Source organism: Rousettus aegyptiacus, unplaced genomic scaffold, assembly GCF_014176215.1.
Source record: "Rousettus aegyptiacus isolate mRouAeg1 unplaced genomic scaffold, mRouAeg1.p scaffold_m13_p_11, whole genome shotgun sequence".
In the NCBI taxonomy this organism is placed as follows: domain Eukaryota; kingdom Metazoa; phylum Chordata; class Mammalia; order Chiroptera; family Pteropodidae; genus Rousettus; species Rousettus aegyptiacus.
In genome coordinates, this window is record NW_023416286.1 from 54,218,578 (window position 1) to 54,237,557 (window position 18,980).

At 29.5% G+C, this 18,980-nt stretch overlaps 1 pseudogene; it reads right to left on the reverse strand.

Annotated features, from left to right (window-relative positions):
- Positions 1–1,080: 1,080 nt before the first annotated feature.
- LOC118609655 lies at positions 1,081–1,199 on the reverse strand (annotated as a pseudogene).
- Positions 1,200–18,980: the final 17,781 nt, after the last annotated feature.

An 18,980-nucleotide genomic window follows, 5' to 3' on the forward strand; every position in this document is an offset into this window, starting at 1 on the left:
AGCATATTGAGCTAGTCTGGATACGATAACATACTATAAGGTGTCCTGCTTATCCATTTTAATTTAATCTATCCCTAAATCAGAGTAAGTCAGGCATTACTAATTTGATGTACAAATCTACCTGTAAAATTATTTGAAGTATATTTCTAAAAATGATATAGATGTTATTTGAGCAGGACTAAATACACATTTTATGAGCTATCCATCATTCTAAAGCATATATATAATGAGCTTCTGATATAAAATTTATATATACCTACAAAGCTACTAAAGTATTTACCCATGAGTTTCTAAAAATATTTTTTTAATCTCCAGTCCAATTTACTAATTTTATCCTTTCTGAGTCTTATTCAATTTAGTTTACTTCTTTTTCCTTTTTCACATTTTTGGGGGCACCTTAACTCTTTTTCAATCTGAACTAAATTATTTTACCAGTGTATTTATTCTCAGTCTCCATTTAGATTCTTGCTCAAAATTTGTTTTAAATGTATTGGCTTGAAGAATTACATCACTACTAGCATTTTATTTTTAACCAATATGTTTTGTAAACTATATGACTAGTTAATAATTCATGAAGTGCTATTCTTTAATTTGAATTGCCTAGCAAATTAATCATGTGCAATTCTTGTCATATTAAAATCAGATTACCTGAATTTTACTTTTTGAGGGACTCTAACATAGCCTTCTGTCCAAGTGACATACTTGTTTATTCATTCTTTTCATTCATTAAATGAACAAATATTTTTATGTGAGATGTTAAAAATATAAAATAATTTACACAAAGTATAAAATAATTTACACAAAGAGAAGACTTTGTAGGAAAGCCATAGAATTAAGCCCAACTTATCTTGAGTTTAATGTGTGATATTATCTCTCTTGAAGTTCCCTGCTTTTAGACCTACACGTCATTATACCTATGTTGCTTCATTCTTTGTTAGAGGGACAATTTGTACTTCCAAGTGTCACCATACGTTAGAACATATTTCATTGACTGTCACACCTTTTTCCCCCTGGAGCATTGACATCTTATTGCAATTGCTACCTTTCAGCATTTTTAAAATTATCATTTATTATTATTTATGCCTATAGTATCTGGTCTTCCTAGGTGGTCTCCCATCCAAGTACTAACCAAGCCTGACCCTGCTTAGCTTCCAAGATCAGATGGGATCAGGCTTGTTCAGAGTGGCATGGCCATTGACCATGGACTGTGACTCCACTGAGGACTGAACCCAGAACCGTCTGCATGTAAAGCAAATGTGCTAACTGCTACACTATGGAACCACGTCCCACTTTTCAGCATTTTCAATAATCACTTTCCTGATTGATACTTTTGAACACTTGCCAACATTTCACTTTCTTTTAGGTGGCATAAGGACATTTTGAAGCAAACATTTAGGCAACTCAATAATTGTGGACTGTTAGCAAACATCATTATTGACAGCCAGCAGTAGGGCAAGCTGGCCAACAAATTAAAAACCATGTGTCAGTAGCTTGTATTTAGCAAATGCATACCTTAGACCAAGAGGTGAGTTATTTATAAGTTTAGCAAAGAAGTTGACAAATGAAAGCAAAATAACAGTGTAAATGTGTTCATGGCCATGTACATCCAACACTGTATTTATGTGTCCATGTCTGTGTGTGAAAATATACAGATTCTTATAGTTGTATGCTACCTGGATTAGCACTGCTCATCAGGTGGTAATACCAAGATCTAAAAAAGAATATATGACTTTATTAAATCCACAAATATGGTTAAGATCAGAATTAGAACTCAGAGTCCATTTCCACTGTCTCACAACATTTCTTAGGCACTAGTAAGAGTTGTTAATCCACATATATATTCAGGTTAGAAATAGCTCTGTCACTCTTTCATATTATATATATATTAATCCTATTGTCCAGAATATCAATTTGTATATTGTATTTCCACACATTCATTTCCAATTTTCAAGAACAAACTTGGTTCCCTATGGCATTTACAAATGAAATGAAATGCCTGCAATAAAAGTTTATAAGACCTACTAAATAAGCAAATTATAAACTGTAATGCTAGACATTAACATTAAAACAACTTTGTGAGTTAATTGCCAAATAAAGTTTTATTGAATTTGAGATGAGTCAGCTTATAAGTAGACAGGTAGATGATAAACAGGTAAATAGATGGATGGATGGATGGAAGAATAGATGGATGGATAAAAAAAATAGGTATTTAGGTAGGTAGGTAAGTAGGTAGGTAGATAGTTTGATAGACAGACAGATGATAGATTGATGATAGATAGATAAATAGAAGACAGATCATTTTTACTTGTCTTTTAATTGCTACATTATTTTCTAGAAAATATATAAATGAAATATTTTAAATTAAAAGGCATACTTCCTGCAATAATGCACTCTTCTGCATTTTCACTAGTAAAATTAAATGTTTTCCTTTAATGATAAAAATTTGAGGTGACATTTATGCGCCATAATCAATTCTGAACCTGATTCAAGGCACCTTTTTAGAGTCAAAATTTCTTACTTTGGCAACAGGAGAGAAGTCAAATATTTGTAAGTTTTGCAACTCAAATATATGTTAATACAAAATAACATAAATTTAGGCTTTTGGATCTTATGATAGACAAAAATATCAGTAAAGGAAAAGCCTGCTTAGGATATATTAAAATATTTGAGCCATTGAATTTATAGATTGCCCAAATACAATACTAAAATCTACATGGAAGAAAAAGATTATCTTAGTAGGCTTTCCAAAGGAGAACTCCCTTTTGTTATTATAAGAAGTTGCTTTTAAATAGGATTAGTTTTTGAATAAACCAAATTATGTATTACTATTCAACTGTGATATTAAATTTAGGAAATTTAATGATGTGAAAATATTTTTACAGGAATATCATGGCAACAACAGAACATTTGAATAGTCATATTTAGGAAGTATTAATTACATATATTAAATTATTTAAGGAATGTTTCTCACCAAATATTAAAACTAAAAGAGAATTAAAGGCACTTAAAATTCATTAGCAAAAAATTCTTCATGATCTGGAAAAGGAAGTTATATTTACAGAATTAATATTAAATGACTTATTTTTCTATTTTTAATATATTCTGAATGGGAATGAAAATTTTTTGCAATGCATTGCCAAAACACTTTTCACTCTAAATTTTAACAATACCCAAAATCTAAATTTATCAATTTTTCCTAATGCCTATTTTTGATGTAATGATGAAAGACAGAGAAAACTATAACTAAACCATTCCTTTACTAAACAAATATAGTAGATTTGCAAAGAAACAGTGAAAGGAAAAAAATATTATATATATATTCACGTACATATGTATATGCATATACATATTACAAATGAGGGCCTTGTTTTCAAATCTATACTTTTTGCAAAAAATAAAGAAAAATATTAAAAAGCACATTTTATTTTAAAATGAGAAAAATATGAAGAAAATTAAAATTCTATATCTTAAGCTATTATAAAACAATATTTTTTTGTAAAATTCTATAAACTTGTACTTTCATTTTGATTGAACCATGTATCATGCATCTTAATGTAATAAAGCTAGTTAAGCAAATTTTATCATCATGACATAACTCACTTATACTGGACTACAAATATATATTATTTTTAAAACCCTTTTATCTTTTAACCAATTTCCTTATTGATAGATAAAATGGATAAACTTTTAAATATGCTTTTCAGGATTACGATAAAATATTTTTATGATTAAAGGTTAACAAGCCTTCAGGGCTCATTCCAGGACAGTTTTATCAGGAAATAAGATGTTATTATAAGGTTAAAATTAATACTTTAAAAAAATGAAAAAAGAAATATTACTTAAAATTTCCAATGAAATGATTCTTAGCACACTCTAGCTAATTAATAAATATCAATTTAAGGAAATCTATCTTAGAACATATTATTTGACAGGGCAGTGACCTGAAGATAATAAGTTTAATTCCTTATCACTCACTTAGCTAATACTTTTACTTTTCTATACAATACTAAAAACATTATCAAATATGCATTCATTCTGATAGCTGTGAAGAGAATTGTACGCCAAACTGTTCTTTTTCTAAGTTATAACTATATTGGTCTCTAAGTACTATTCTTCTGTCATTGGAGTAAGATACTTTTATAGAAGAACATTTTCTCTTCCAATTAAAGCAGAGAAACTTCTTCCTTGGAAGAGTTCATTAAGCCTCAGCTATAAAAAATAAATTCTGTTAAAAGAATGATCTAACATGAGTCTGAGGACAATATGTTTTTAATCTGTTTGGGGATTTTGTGAACTCTTTGCTAAATCACACATAAATCAGTTTAAATATTGAGCTCTACTCTAAATCTAAACAAAAACAAAAAGATTAAGAATAAAAAAAAATTTGCACTATACTTGGTCAAGATTCTGTATTAGAACCACAACTATAAAAATGGAAGAAAATTCTTAGCATAGTAAGCAATCAATAAAAGCTTAAGATACTATGTTAGTAATTTTACTTTCCTTAATGTTTCTGAATTTTTCCTTTCAACCCCTATGACAAGACCACATTTTCCTACTTTAAATGGATACTATTGTCATATTAAGTGTGTTTTAGTCTTTAAAATAGCAAACATATATTTTTCATTTAAATATTTTATCTCTAAATCATTTTAGAGAAAACTCTATACGAGGGCTGTCTCAAGGTTTTCTAATTCCACTGTGGACAAGCAATAAGAAGTATTATCTATTGAATACTTCCTATATGTCATTTACTGTGCTAAGTGTTTTACATTTTTTGTCTCTCATTTACCACCATCAACAGTTTTTGCATCAGTTTTAATTTCTCCCATTTTATGGATGAATAATCCAAGTTTCAGAGGTAATCTACTCAAGTTCACTCAACTACTAATGATGAGATATTACAATCTAGGTCTGCTTAACTCTTATAATATACTCTAAGTCACTATCCTGTACTTTTTAAAACACAGAATCCATCAAATAGTTCTTAGAATTTATAAACTAAGGATAGTGAATAAATGGCATGTGAGCTGCCATTCCTTGACCTTAGTCAATGAGAAACATCACTAGTCAATAATCTCCCCTATTTTCAGGTAGTTTTTAACGTTCTCTTATGTATGCAAGTAACATTAACTCAATTTGCAATTTTTTGGTATTGACCATCAATAAAAAAGTAATTTTTATGCATTTTTAGTTGAATTTCATATAAATAACTTTTTCCTCTCCTTTTAAAAAATTTGTTCTCAAGGGAAAGAACTACTTTGTAATAGATCCACGTTTAAAAGAAAGTCAAAGTATCTTGTAATAGAATTCTCTACCATCCAATATAATACTTTTCAAAAAACTAAATGGAAAGAAAAACCTCCAGAATTAGTCGTATCTCACACTTTAACAGTTTCATCCTATATTAAGGTAACAGTAAAATAAATGCATGATATTATCTCTCTACTCCCATGGCTCCCAAACTCTTATCGCTAGTTTGAAAATTATTTATTTAGCAGTTTCTAAAATCTCCCTTTAGGAGGATTTGCCTTGTTTTATTCTTCTTGAAGATGGACAGTAATAAAATGCCATCTTTATAAGATGGAAGAATAGTATTAAGTAATTATGGGATTGTTCCTTATGTTGACTTCATTATATATTTTAAATATATTAATTTTCATTGAAATAAATCTGTGAATACATAAATATATGAATACAAAGAGAGAAGGTATGAAAGTTGTGTGTGAATATTTTAACATTTTAATTAGATGTTTATGTCTCTCTTAAACCTACAAATACTGGCTCTGATATACTTCTACTCCAGCCCAACCACCATTTACTGTATCCTCGAAGGAAACGCCAAGTGAGAACTGCAGAAATGGGACTAAGTCAATGCACAGACACAGAAGAGAAAATTATGTGTTTATTCTTTTCAACTCACAGACACTTAAAAGAAAATAATGTTTTTGTTTTAAGCCATTAAATTTTAGAAGTTTTGTTATGCAGCAATAAAAATACTGAAACAAACTTGAGGAATCTATTAATCAATTATGATATATAGAATACATTAGAATTCCTGGTATAAGACAATTCGGGCAATGATCATTGGGTATTTGTGCATATTAAATAATTATTGTTAACTTTCAAGTTCTGATAATGATAACTTGGAGCGTAATCTAAAGAGATTCATCAAACTTTTCTTCAGCTTAGTTTTCTCATGTATTAAATATGAGTAACATAGAGAATTCAATTGAAAATAATATGTATATATAACTAGCACGGTAACTGAGCCATATTAATTTCTTGACAAATTTTAGTCCCCTCATACTGGATCATTGTAATCAAATATTTATATAAAATAATATCTAATAACCTCAAAAAATAGAAAAATGAGCAAAACAGATTTAGAAAGGATGATATCAGAACATGGGATAATTTTGAGGAAAGCATAAGAAGAAACAGTCCAGGTTTTGTTGAGCATCCATCAAGAAGCAGTCCTTAAGATGGACAATGAAATGTTCATACTTAACCTTATTTAGTGCTAACAACCAACCATAATGAAATCAGGACTGAAACAATAGTAGTATTTAGGATATCATGCCTGCAAATAAGTTGAAATTGAAAATTATATGACTAAGGATAATCAAGTGACAACTATATTATGGTAGAGAATGCAGAAGTATTAATGAATTTGAACAATAACTAGGTACACTGAATGGTAAGGTGATTTCTGTTCTCTATGTCAAAGGAAGTTCCTGATGGACTATGTTTATAAGGAATCACTTGTTTCTGTTTCCTTATCAGACTCTTCTGAAAGAGGCTGTGAAAGAGCATTTCACTGGAAAGCATTTCACTTTCTATTTAAATGTATTGCATTTAAATATGTTTAAATGAAAAGAACGAAAATTTCTAATGCCTTCCTATTAATCATTAAATTAATTTATTGCTGTTCAATTTCTAAGAAACATGTGAGGTGGCTTACAAAGTAAAAATATATATAATAAGATGAACATTTAGAAATTGAAAACCAGGTACAAAGGTGGGGTGAGGGAAGGAAAGCAATATAGAAAACCAATTTCACATGGCTGTTATACGTAGCAATATTTGATAAAAATTAAATGCAGGCTTTTCACTGGCTGATATAGAATAGCTGGTAGTAGACTAATTCTCCTTCCTCATCAATTAGAAAAGCAGAATAATAGAGAAAAAAGCTATAAGAATGCAATGAGAGTGCTGAAACAAAATCTAGAGCAACTGAGACTGCTAAGAGAAAAGAACCTTTTAGAAGTAAGCTAACCTTCAGCCATCAAATTTATTATGGAGCAATTTTCTAATTGTGGGTGATTACAGAAGATTGACTGTTCAGTTATGTGCCCATTGAAGACAACTGCTGATAGAAAAATAGAATGGTCAATATTATTAAAGAGATCTGAGGGTCACAAACATAGCTGATTTTTCTCTAAATACATTTGCTGAATACTAGGATTCTATGAGGACGAGACTAAATACCTATGTTGAAAGCCTACAGAAAACAAAGTAGAGCTTGTTTTTAGTTTTCTGAAACAACGATATGATTTTTTTTATGAATAAGGGCCTCAGAGAACCCACTATGACCTTATTTAAAACCCTAAAGGATGAGTGAGATCATGGATAGAATTGGTCTTTCCAGGACTACAGCACAGTTGTGTAAGAGCAAATCTCTGATTAGATTAAAATGATCTGAAACTATTGTTTCTGCTGAGAGCAGTGGCTTTTATTTTTTTCTGTAAAGAGCCATGTAGTAAATATTTTTGGTTTAGTGGGCCATAAAGTGTCTTCCTGAAGCTTCTCAGCTATGCTAATTTATTGTGTATATAGTCATAGACAATATGAAGATAAATGAGTATGGCTATGTTCCAATAATACATTATTTATTAAAACAGGAAACTAGCCAGATTTGTCCCATGAGTTATAGTTTGCCAAGTCCTGGCCTAGAGGGTGATTATATTACCTGAAGGCTTCAAAAATTTTATATGCAGTATCGATAACTGGCATTTAGTCTAAAATTGCTAGTTGAGCCAAATGATAGAAATGAAAACTAAGAAAGAGAGAGAATGAAAAATGAAGCAAAGAAACAAATCTGCAGGTGATCCAGAAATTGAAGTCGGCTAAGTTTTTGAAATAACTATTGTAATTTTTTTTTTCAAAAAAAAAAAATGGTCACAAGGGATGGACAAAGTAGATAAAAATATAAAGAATTTCAGGAATTAATTAAAATGTATAAAGGGAAAGTATATGGAGACTCTGAACTGAAAACTAAAACACCTGAAATTAAGAACATTTTAAGTCATGTTAACAGAAGATTAGACACAGAAGACAGGGAGCAATGAAAATTACTAGAAGATATATAAATGGAAGAAAAATTATAAAAAATAATGGGAATAAAAGACCTAATTTTTTCAAATGAGCAAGCATAAGATTGACAAGCTATTTCTCAATAGAAATCACAAAAATCAGAAAACAATGGAATGAGTTTTTTATAGCACTAAAAGAAATAACCAAAAACCCTGACTCAGGAAAAATGCTCTTGAAAAAGGAAGACAAAATTATTTTTAGGCAACTCTGGTAAAATTATTTTTGGTCTTGCTGTCCATAACATGAAAACCCATCTTACTGTTCATACATATCCATTTGCTTTTCTATATGTAGTGTACTTTAATAAAAAAAAAAAAAAAGGTTTTACATTAAAATATAATAAAAGAACAAAAAATATAGATTTTGGAAGAGTTAAGTTAATATAGTGGTATAACTCCTAACAGACAGGTGAACTCATAGACAGAACTCCAAGACCACATAGAGAAGTAAATGTGTATCTCTCTCACACAGATTATAGTATCTACATAGCATTTCTCTCAGACACCTTCCTTTTAAAATGCTAATTCCAGATTTCCTCTCTAATGGGGTTCTGGAATACCAGCAATTATTTTATTGAATAAAGGGACCTACTTGCTCAAGGATTCAGATAAGGAAGTAGTAGGGGAACATTTCTTATGGAAATCTAGACATATCATTGATCTCCCGGTGGAATGTTTCAGGACTAATCTCAATTGCTAGTTAATTTCACTCAATGCAAACTAGAAATAGCAAAACTATTTTTCAAAAAAATGGGCATGTGTGTGTGCATTTTTTATTTCTAAATGAGCCTTTTCATTCTGATCAGTTTACTTTTCCCCAAGACTCTAACAAATGAAATTCCATTAGTACTTTTTTGGCTTATTAAATCAAAAGTCATAAATTTTGTTGTTCCTCTTATGTTAAGGGTGGAAAATTTTCAAAGTGCCAACTTCTGCTTCTGTAATCTGGTTGCTTTTTGTTGTTACCAGGGCGTGGTAACCTACTCAAAGATATGCTAATGGTCTATGTTAACTAGGGTGTGGTTCTAGGAGATGTTTTATGTAAAGATATACTAATGGCCAACTTCTGCTTCTGTAAACCTGCTTGCTTGTTTGATGTAGTTTCAGGCTTTATAAGCTGCCTCCTCTGGAAGCTCAGGACTGATCTCCTCTAACCCTGCAAGGTAGAGAGTCAGTCATCAGCTAATAAAGGCTCACAATTCATCTCAATTGGCTCCGTGGGTCTTAGATTTGATCAAACCACAACACTTATATTTAGCTTCTATTTACCTCCATTGTTGGCAATATTTGTTTCACTAAATCAATCATTTTATGTAATGACATCTGATTCTGATATTGGTCCTCAAAAAATTGTTAAAAACTATTAATAGGTTTCTTCATTTCAGCCAGTAGCAAACTCTGATGTCATTAATTTTTAGAACTGAAAATATAATTTTCATAAATCACTTTCAAACATATATCATAGTATGTATAATTTGGTATTGTCTGAGCAAGGATTTACATTGTTATCTTGCCTTTCTTTAATTTTTATATAAAGAATTTTTTTTGAAGCCAAATAAATGTCTTATTAAGAAATAAAGTTTATATATATTGTGAAAATTGAACCCAGATTTATTATTTTATTATTCTAGTTTATTTTACAGTCTAGATATATGTATAAAAAGTATAAGCTATCATATTAATAATAAAGGAATTATCATTTCCTGGTTCTAGATTTCCACAACATCATAAGAAAATTTTTCACAAGTTAAACAATTTCAATTTAGATTTTATAAATTTTCGATTGGATATTTTTGGTTGTTGCTGAGTGAAAATGTCTCTATGGTTAGTCAAAACAATACCCAATTTTCTCTAGGAAACTTCATTATTTAAATTGCTTTCCTTTGCTATATTAATCACAGGATGTGTCTAATTTTTTACTTTAGTCAATTTAAACATCAAAGAAAAAATGTTAAAATCAAAATATCTCATGAAATATATTCTTAAATAGTAAAAAGTCTAACTCCGTTATAAAGTTAGAAAAGACTGCACAAAAGAAAATCTTTTTGAATACTGAATAAATACTAAAGTGCTGGCAACAGTCATCAGATCATTGAGACCAAAAATAATGCAAGTATATTTTGCCTAGATGTAAAATAACAAAAAAGAATAGCGTGATCGTTCTTTGATATTATAATCCCCAAGCTTTTGTTTTTTCCTCACAATCTCTAAGAAACCAAGAAAAGCATTAACCAAGAAATTTCAGTGTGTGTTACTTAAAAAAACAAAATTATCGCTGAAAAGACATGAAGAGACACAGAATCAACAACAACCCTGTTTGAATTCCCATGCCCATTCACTACTGCAGAAAGTCAGTTAAGCTACTTGTGAAGACATTGCAGTATCAGGAGTCTGGGACTGCAGACTATTTGAAGTCAATGGAGCAATCAGAAAATTAGACACAGTTTTCTATTTGGCTTAAATGAGAAATCACCTCATTTCTGTTATACTATTTCTTGACATCTACAACCGTTTTCATATTCTGATCCCAGAGGGAGAAAAAAAATCATCCTCAATCCAGAGTAGGGGTTGTGTGTTTGTGTTCATTTGGAGGTGACTTTGTGCAGTTTGCATTATTATTTCTTTAACAGAAAAGCAAGTAAAAAATATTAACATGTTTGTTTTCTTCTGAACTTTTTTGTTTTCTTTTTCTTTTTTCTTATTTCACTCACTGATGCCTGAAATTTGTTTGCAATAGAAAGAAGGGTCCTTCTTGTGGAACCAAAGATAATTCTATATTCTCTTTGCCTGCTGGATAAAATAGAGATGAAATCCAGGCACATTAATTAAATTAGGAAAAAGTCCCAGTTGCCTTGCAAAAATTTTATATCAGTTTCTATTTCTTGTCTAAAACAATTGGGAGATCTGATTTCTAAGTTTTAATTACTATTTTTAATTAATTAGTAAAGATAAAATTCACATAAACTATTATATGCTCATACATTAATGAATAAATAAATAGTTATAAATATAAAGTTATTTAAAACATCTTACATTTAAAAATATATTTAAATATTTTGTCGATAATTAACTTATTATTAATCCTCAGGCCATGAAATAAATTTAGGTTAATTTACCAGCGGATTAATTTTCAGAAAGGCATAAATAATCATCATTGAGCATCTGGAAATATAATTCATGACACCTGATTCTATCTCTAGAATTTAATATGTCATGCCATATTTTTAAAGAACCAGATGGGCCTATGAGGCAGAGTTCATATCATATAAATTCTGCCACTAGATAAAATAGAACAGAAGTAGGAAGCTTTTGACAGTTAGTAGGCATACATAGTAGATCTGAGAAAAATCCAAAGAAATACGAAATCTTGCTAAAGGATAAAAGGTATTATATTCCAAAATAAAAGTATTTTTTGAAAATTAAGCATTCATGTAAGTCTTCAAAATACGAAAGATATAATCCTGGTACATTCCATATAGAGACAGAAAATAAATAACAGTTATTTTGATATAAAGTATGGTTTCTGATAATTGGACAATAACATTTATAAATGTAAGTATGATATTTAAGAAAGGAAAATAATTTTGCAAATGATCTCTGTACATGAAAGGTATCAGTGACAAAGCTCAAGATTTTATCATGATAGTCAAGATGCAAATGAATTAATACTAGGGAAATTTGTTTCAGATTTCATGGAGAAAAGTGTGAATCTTTGATTACACATACAGTTGTAGCAGTATGATTATATGAGGCTGTGGAATTGTAATGCAGATACAAAGGCATAGTAAAAATTTCTCATTTTATTCCACCTGCTTGATCTATATTTGCAAACAGCAGACAAGAAACAGTGGTCAATCTTCTCCAGTTCTTATACTGGTTACACTGAAAGAGGGGCCATAACTCAGTCAGTTAAATAGTTGAGGTGTTGTAGGAAGTCCAGTGGGAAAGGTGAAACAGAGAAACTCTTTATATATTCTTCAAACAGAAAAAAAGTTAAAATAAATCTCAAATGTTGTTACTTTGCCATCTTGGGAAATCGCCAGGTTTTTTGCTTTTTTTTTTTTTTTTGGTCTTTTTTTTTTTTTTGCATTTGTTACTTTAAGATTTGTTTTATGTTATTTTATGGTTATTGAATTTTTTTTTTCTGCAGCAAGAATATAAAGATAATGTCTCATAATGGTGAGCTTTCCATACTCTTGTTGAAGAGTTTAGTCTTGTTTTTAGAAGAACTAGTGTGATTGATTAGTTTTGGTGCCTATGACTGGTCACCTTTGTGTAGTTAGTTTTATGCATTCTAGAATCTTTTAAGATTTTCTATTTCTCATTGATGTTCTTAACTTTCATGATAACATGCATAGTTTTTGGTGGCTCTTTATTCATGCATTCATTGATTCATTTGTCACCATAGGAACCATCTGAGACTCTAGATCAAAATCTCTTTTCAGACCCAGGAAATATTTTATATTACTTTTCTGATAACATTCTTCTCTTCATTTATTTGTTTCACTGCCTGGAACTAATATAAATATATCAGATGTTTTATGTCTCATATTTATTCTCTTTATCTTATTTTCACAATATTTTTCATATTTTTGTCTAGGTTTTAGAAGATTTATCTAATTTGTTTTCAGACTTTTTAGTCATTTTTTTAAAAAGTTTTAAGACGTCTTTCTTGTTTGCTGGTTATTTCAATTTGATAGTACATGTCTTTCCAAGTCCCCTCCACCTTCCATTAGATGCTATATCTTCATGACACTTTAGGGAAACAAGTTGGAGCTTTTGTTCTTATTGCTACTAAAAGATTGTCTACTTTCTGAATATTCTCAGCATATTTCCGAGATGAGTTTTCCTACTTATTTGCTTCTCATTTTTCACTTTTTTACTTTCTATTCCGAAATCATCTCAAGCATTTAAAAAGTTGCAATGATAAAGAAATTTTATATGTCCTTTACCCAGATTCATCATTTTTAAAATTTTCCATTTGTTTTTTTACCTCTCAATATTTATTATTATTGACTTAAACATTTCTTTTATTTTAAGATAGTTTAATATTTACAGAAATCATTGTAAAACTAATGTGGAGGGTTCCCATATATTTCACATTAAACGTTCCTTATTATTAACATCTTTCATTATAATAGTACATTTCTCAAAAGTAATAGACCAAGATTGACATATATTATTATTAAGTAAAGTCTATACTTACTTGATTCAGTTTTCTTTAATTTTTATACTTAATTTTTTTTCTTTTTTCAGGATCCCATCCAGTATACCACATTACATTTAAGTTCTTTCTGTCCATGATGCCTTCTCAGATTTTCCTTGTTTTTGAATGCTTTCTTTTAAATTTCAACAATTGTCATATGTCTATAAACTTCAGTTCCATTAATATTTTTTTCAAATACAAATGTAATACTGTATCAAAAGTGGTTTTTTTTTTTTTTTCTGTAGGGGTGTATTTAGGCTCATCTTCTCCTTCCCTCCCACACCTTTACTACATCTTTCTTGAAAAGATTGATTAATGATTAGTAATTCAGAGTGTGAAAAAAGTTTATTGTCTGAAAGGCATCAATAGGGTAGAACTACAAAATAAAGGTAGAACAATCACAGATCTGCACTTCAGGCTGAATTTTAAATATTAGAATTGTTGGATTTTCTTCCACATAAGACTATCACTATCTTAATTCTCCACTGGTATTTCTTTCCGTACCTTTAAGGGAGAAAACACTGGATTTTTCTCTTTTAGGCCTGGGGATAAATGAGATCCTATCTGAATTTAGCCTGCATACATATCAGAGAAAGGCAATAATATGGAAGTATAAGAAAAAAATTGGTATTGTGTTTCCATAGACAGATTTTAATTAACTACTCCCCTCCTGGGTACCTGTGTTTTTAGCCTACTGACTTTGAACCCAGACACTTTCTAACAAATTCTGTTCTGAGTATTTTGAAGTACCTCACTTTATATTCGCTCTGCTTTTCTCTTTGAGAAATATGTTGAAATATCATGTTCTCTGTTGGGCTCCTTTCAGTCTCTCTGATATTTGGTTTTATTCTTTTCAAAAATGTCTTTTCTTAAAAGCTGATGGAATTTGGAACAAGAGAGACAAAGTCATTTTTTAGTCCTCTAATTTTAACAAAAATGTTCTTGTAATTACTTTTAATCTTTGACAATCTAACCAAAGAAATAATATATGCTGGGTGCATTTCTTTGACTATTATTAAGCTTATCCTTTCTCTTAATCTTTATCTGATTCTTTTTTTTGAAGTTACCTCTTAATGTGTCCTTTTGTAATTGCAATTCTGAGTACTTTTCTTTTTGGTTTCTACTATTTTTTATGTAATTTATACTTGTGTTATCTAGCAAATATATCTTCATGATTTATAAATATTTACAAATATTCATATAAATTTTTATATGTTTATAAGTAATGAGCATTACTTATTTGTCAAAATAAAATAACTTACATTTGCTCATTTTACACTGCTAGATATTTTGCGCTGTGTCCATAATTACATTATTATTTCTGGTTCTTTTAGAGTAAAATAGATTCTAAAAACTGTGACCTCCTCATTTGGAAAATGAGGAAAGAGTGCTTACCCAAAAAGATTGAGTTTGGGAAGTATATAGCAAAATATTAGTGCTTAACCAAAAATTCCTATATTAGTATTGCTAATAGTTTACTAACAGAGGTAATAGTTTATTTTGTGTATTCCTCTCTTTCTTTAATTTTGAACTTTCTGAGTTATTTTACCAATTTAACTTTATCTCTGGAAATATATGACAAAGAATTTGTTGTTGATGGGGCTGAAAATTTTACACAAGAATGTCGATTACAGCATCATTTTTTAAAATTCTACTTATTTATTTATTTATTTGTTTGTTTGTTCATTCATTCGTTCATTCATTATAGTGGCATTGCTTAATGAAATCTATTAAGTTTCCGCTGCACACTTTAACAGTAAGGCATATATATATTTACACTGTGTGTTCACCTCCCATTTCTTTCTGTCACTATATCACAGCATGATTTTTAATTGCAAATTATTGGGAGCAATATAATCACCAACAATAAGACATTGGCTAACGACATCCATATAATAAAATTTTAGAATAGTCACATTGAGAAAAGATCACAATACACTTTTTTAAAGGAAAATCAGGCTACATATCTGTAAAAATTTGTCTTCATTTTTTAAATAAGTACATTGGTTTTTGAAAAAATAAAGAATTAAATTAACTAAAAAATATTGCAACAACTGGCATTAGTTTGTTGACTGATTAAATGTGATTTTTATTTTTGTTTATATGTTTTACTGAGTTCAATGGTATATGTGTATAGATATTATCAGATCAATGTAAAAAGGTTATGAATATAGAAAATTATTAAGTAAACAGGCCAGAATTTTCAAAGTGAGAATAATATAAAAATATTAAAAAGCATATGTGTTGAATCAGAAAGACATCTTCTAAGTAGAAATACTTGAGATCTAACTAGTGAGAGAAAACAGCTTGAAGAAAAATTACTACATTGTACCTTACAGAGAAAAAATAAGAGAGGAGTAAGTAAATTATATATAAGTAGTGTGACCTTCACTGGTCATCTAAGATATGACCAGAAGATGTAAGAGGGTTGGAGTTGACTGACAGGAATAAAGGGAGAATGACTGGATGAAGAGAAGGAAGATAGAAAATTATAGTTAGGATAACATGAAGGTGTTCCAGACATAGACACAACAAAGTCCACAATGAGATGGCTTCTAAAATAGATAAAAATGAAGTATTCATCTCACATGATGAAGTCCTTATATATCATGGGTAATTATGCTGCAGAATAGAAAGAAGCTTTTGCATATAGATATTCCTAAGATGTGTCTTGGTTTTTCCTTTAGAAAATTTATAAACAGAATGTTAAAGTGAAAGTGATGTGCGTCGAACATTATTGTGCAATTGTTTGAGGTCTCTGAAGCTAGTAAGCAATTTGGAGAAGTGATTTGCCACTGGTGAAATGATCAGACTAAATGTCAATTGTGTGTTCTCAGCTCCTTATTAGCATTTATCAGGCAGACTTTTATGACCTGTTCATGTATTGGTTCTCTCTCTACAAACTTGTTAATCTTTATATTTCTTAAGTCTACCATATTTCACAAAATAGACGTTAATGGCTAGATAGAGTAGTCATAAACAAAGTCTTCAATAATAGTAAGATTGAAAAGTAATATCTGTGAGGAGAAGAATTTATAAATAAAATGTAATTCCCTCACGATATTAACTTTAAGAAAAGGAAAACACCATTGAAAAAAGAAGAAAGGTCTCTAAATGGTCACCAAAAAATAGTTGAGTGAAAAGGTAGAAAAAAAATTATTTCAGAATAGTTTATTTAAATAAACTTTCAAATGTATTTTTATTTAATGATAGTGAAAATGAAGTACTATGCATATTGATAGGTAATGGTCATGTATTTTGAGATGATATATCAATTATGGTTTGATATATTTTAAATTGAAATTTTCACTCATTGACCTGAAAGAAAATTATATCTATGTGTCCACTCTGTATTAAAATAAATAGATTTAAAATCTAAATATCTTTATGTAGAGGATGCTTAAAATATTCAATATTATTTCAATAATTTAAAAATGTAGATACTATATTACTTGAATTAATCAGATTTATATGATTTTCACAAAATCTACTTATTTTATTGGACTTCCAGGAGTCTGAATTGGGTGGAGAAATTGCATAAACAAACTGAGGTATAAAACATAAAATATTAAGATAGACTCCGTATATATGCAAAACAAAATCCTTACAAATAAAAAATAATCAAGCCTTTCTACAAAATAATTTTTCTTGAAAAATTTCATAAATCAAAAATAAATGTGTTTCATTTCCAACTTGAGCCTGTCAGAATGGCTTCTGCAAAGAATGGTAAGAAGTGCCGTTCTGCCGTCAAAGAGATAGTGACCAGAGAATACACCATCAACATTCATAATCACATCCATGGAGTGGGTTTCAAGAAATGTGCCCCTTGGGCACTTTAGGAGATCTTCAAATTTGCCATGAAGGAGATAGGAACTCCAGGTGCACACATTGACACCAGACTCAACAAAGCTGTCTAGGTCAAAGAAATAAGGAACATCACATATAATATCTAGGTCTGGTTGTCCAAAACATGTAACGAGGATGAAGATTCGCCAAATATGTTCTCTATATTGCTTACAAACAGTTAATGTGGATGAGAACTAACTGCTGATTGTCGAATAAAGTTATAAAACTGCCAAAAAAAAAAAAAAAGTAAACACAAATGGAAAAACACTTTAAGAAGCTATTTCATATTTTACTTTACTTTAGTTTTATAAATTACTAAGTAACCTACCTTCTTGTTACAACAAAGTATCTTGGCACCTAACTTTAGAAAATATTGATTTGCTTCAGACTGTACCTAAAGATAAAATTTATGAGTGAAGAATGAGGTTATATAATCAAACCTTATAAAATAAATGAGTTCTCACTTTAAAAAAATTAATAAGAAAGTCAATGACAAAGATTTCTTTAAAGTACTCAGTTAATGAGTCTTGGCATTTAAAAGTATTAGACTTTCTACATTTGATATATCTCTATATAATTTTGAATATATTTATAATACTTCTAATAATTGAATAATGCTATTTCTCTCCTTGAGCATCCCTTTTCATACTTATAATATCTCCTCATTACTTTAAGAATAAAGCCTAAACACTTCAACATTCAATGTTCTTTACAATCTGCTGCCTTTCCATTTCTCTAAGCGCATCTCTTGACATTGAGCCTGTTGACTGACTTATTAGCCTTGGCTTGTCTCTAAACATATGTTACTTTTACACCTCTATTTTTAACTATGCTAGTGTTTATGGAGATTTATTTTACAAACAGTAAGTAACATATTTTCTTGAACTCCTTGTTGTTCACTCATAACTGAGTAATGATCTTGTCTCTTCCATAGCAGTAACTATATAGTTCTATTTTCTTACCCATCAGAGTCATATATATTAAAATATGTATATGCATGTTTACATTTCATAATGTTTGTATTCTTCAAAACCTAGAAATGCCTTCTACATTGCAATATGTACTCAGCCAATAATTATAACTAAATCAAATCATTCAGAGTAAAAAAACACTGGACTTATTCGGGAGATTAAAGTTCTAATTCTTTATTTTCTACCAATAAATGTATTTCATTATGACACAACTCAGGCAGTGATGCAAGATGAGACAAATCTAAACAAACAAACGTTTGCTTAAATTGAAATCAGCTCCATCATTTATGAATGTATTGCTTTGGCTATATTATTCAATCTCTTGTATGTCTAGTTTCTTGCTTGAAAAATAAAGAGATATAAAAAATATTCTGAGGTTAATTGCATAGATTAACAATCAACTGACCTGCATGAAGTACTTAGAAAAGAGTAGGAACACAATAAACATTAGCTCACATATTTTCACCCTTACATTAAAAAAAATAAGTCTTGCTTAACTTCTTTGTGACTGAGTTCATTTATTTTAAAGGATTCTGAAATTATATCTAAATTTCTACTTATCACATATTCTATTCAATAATG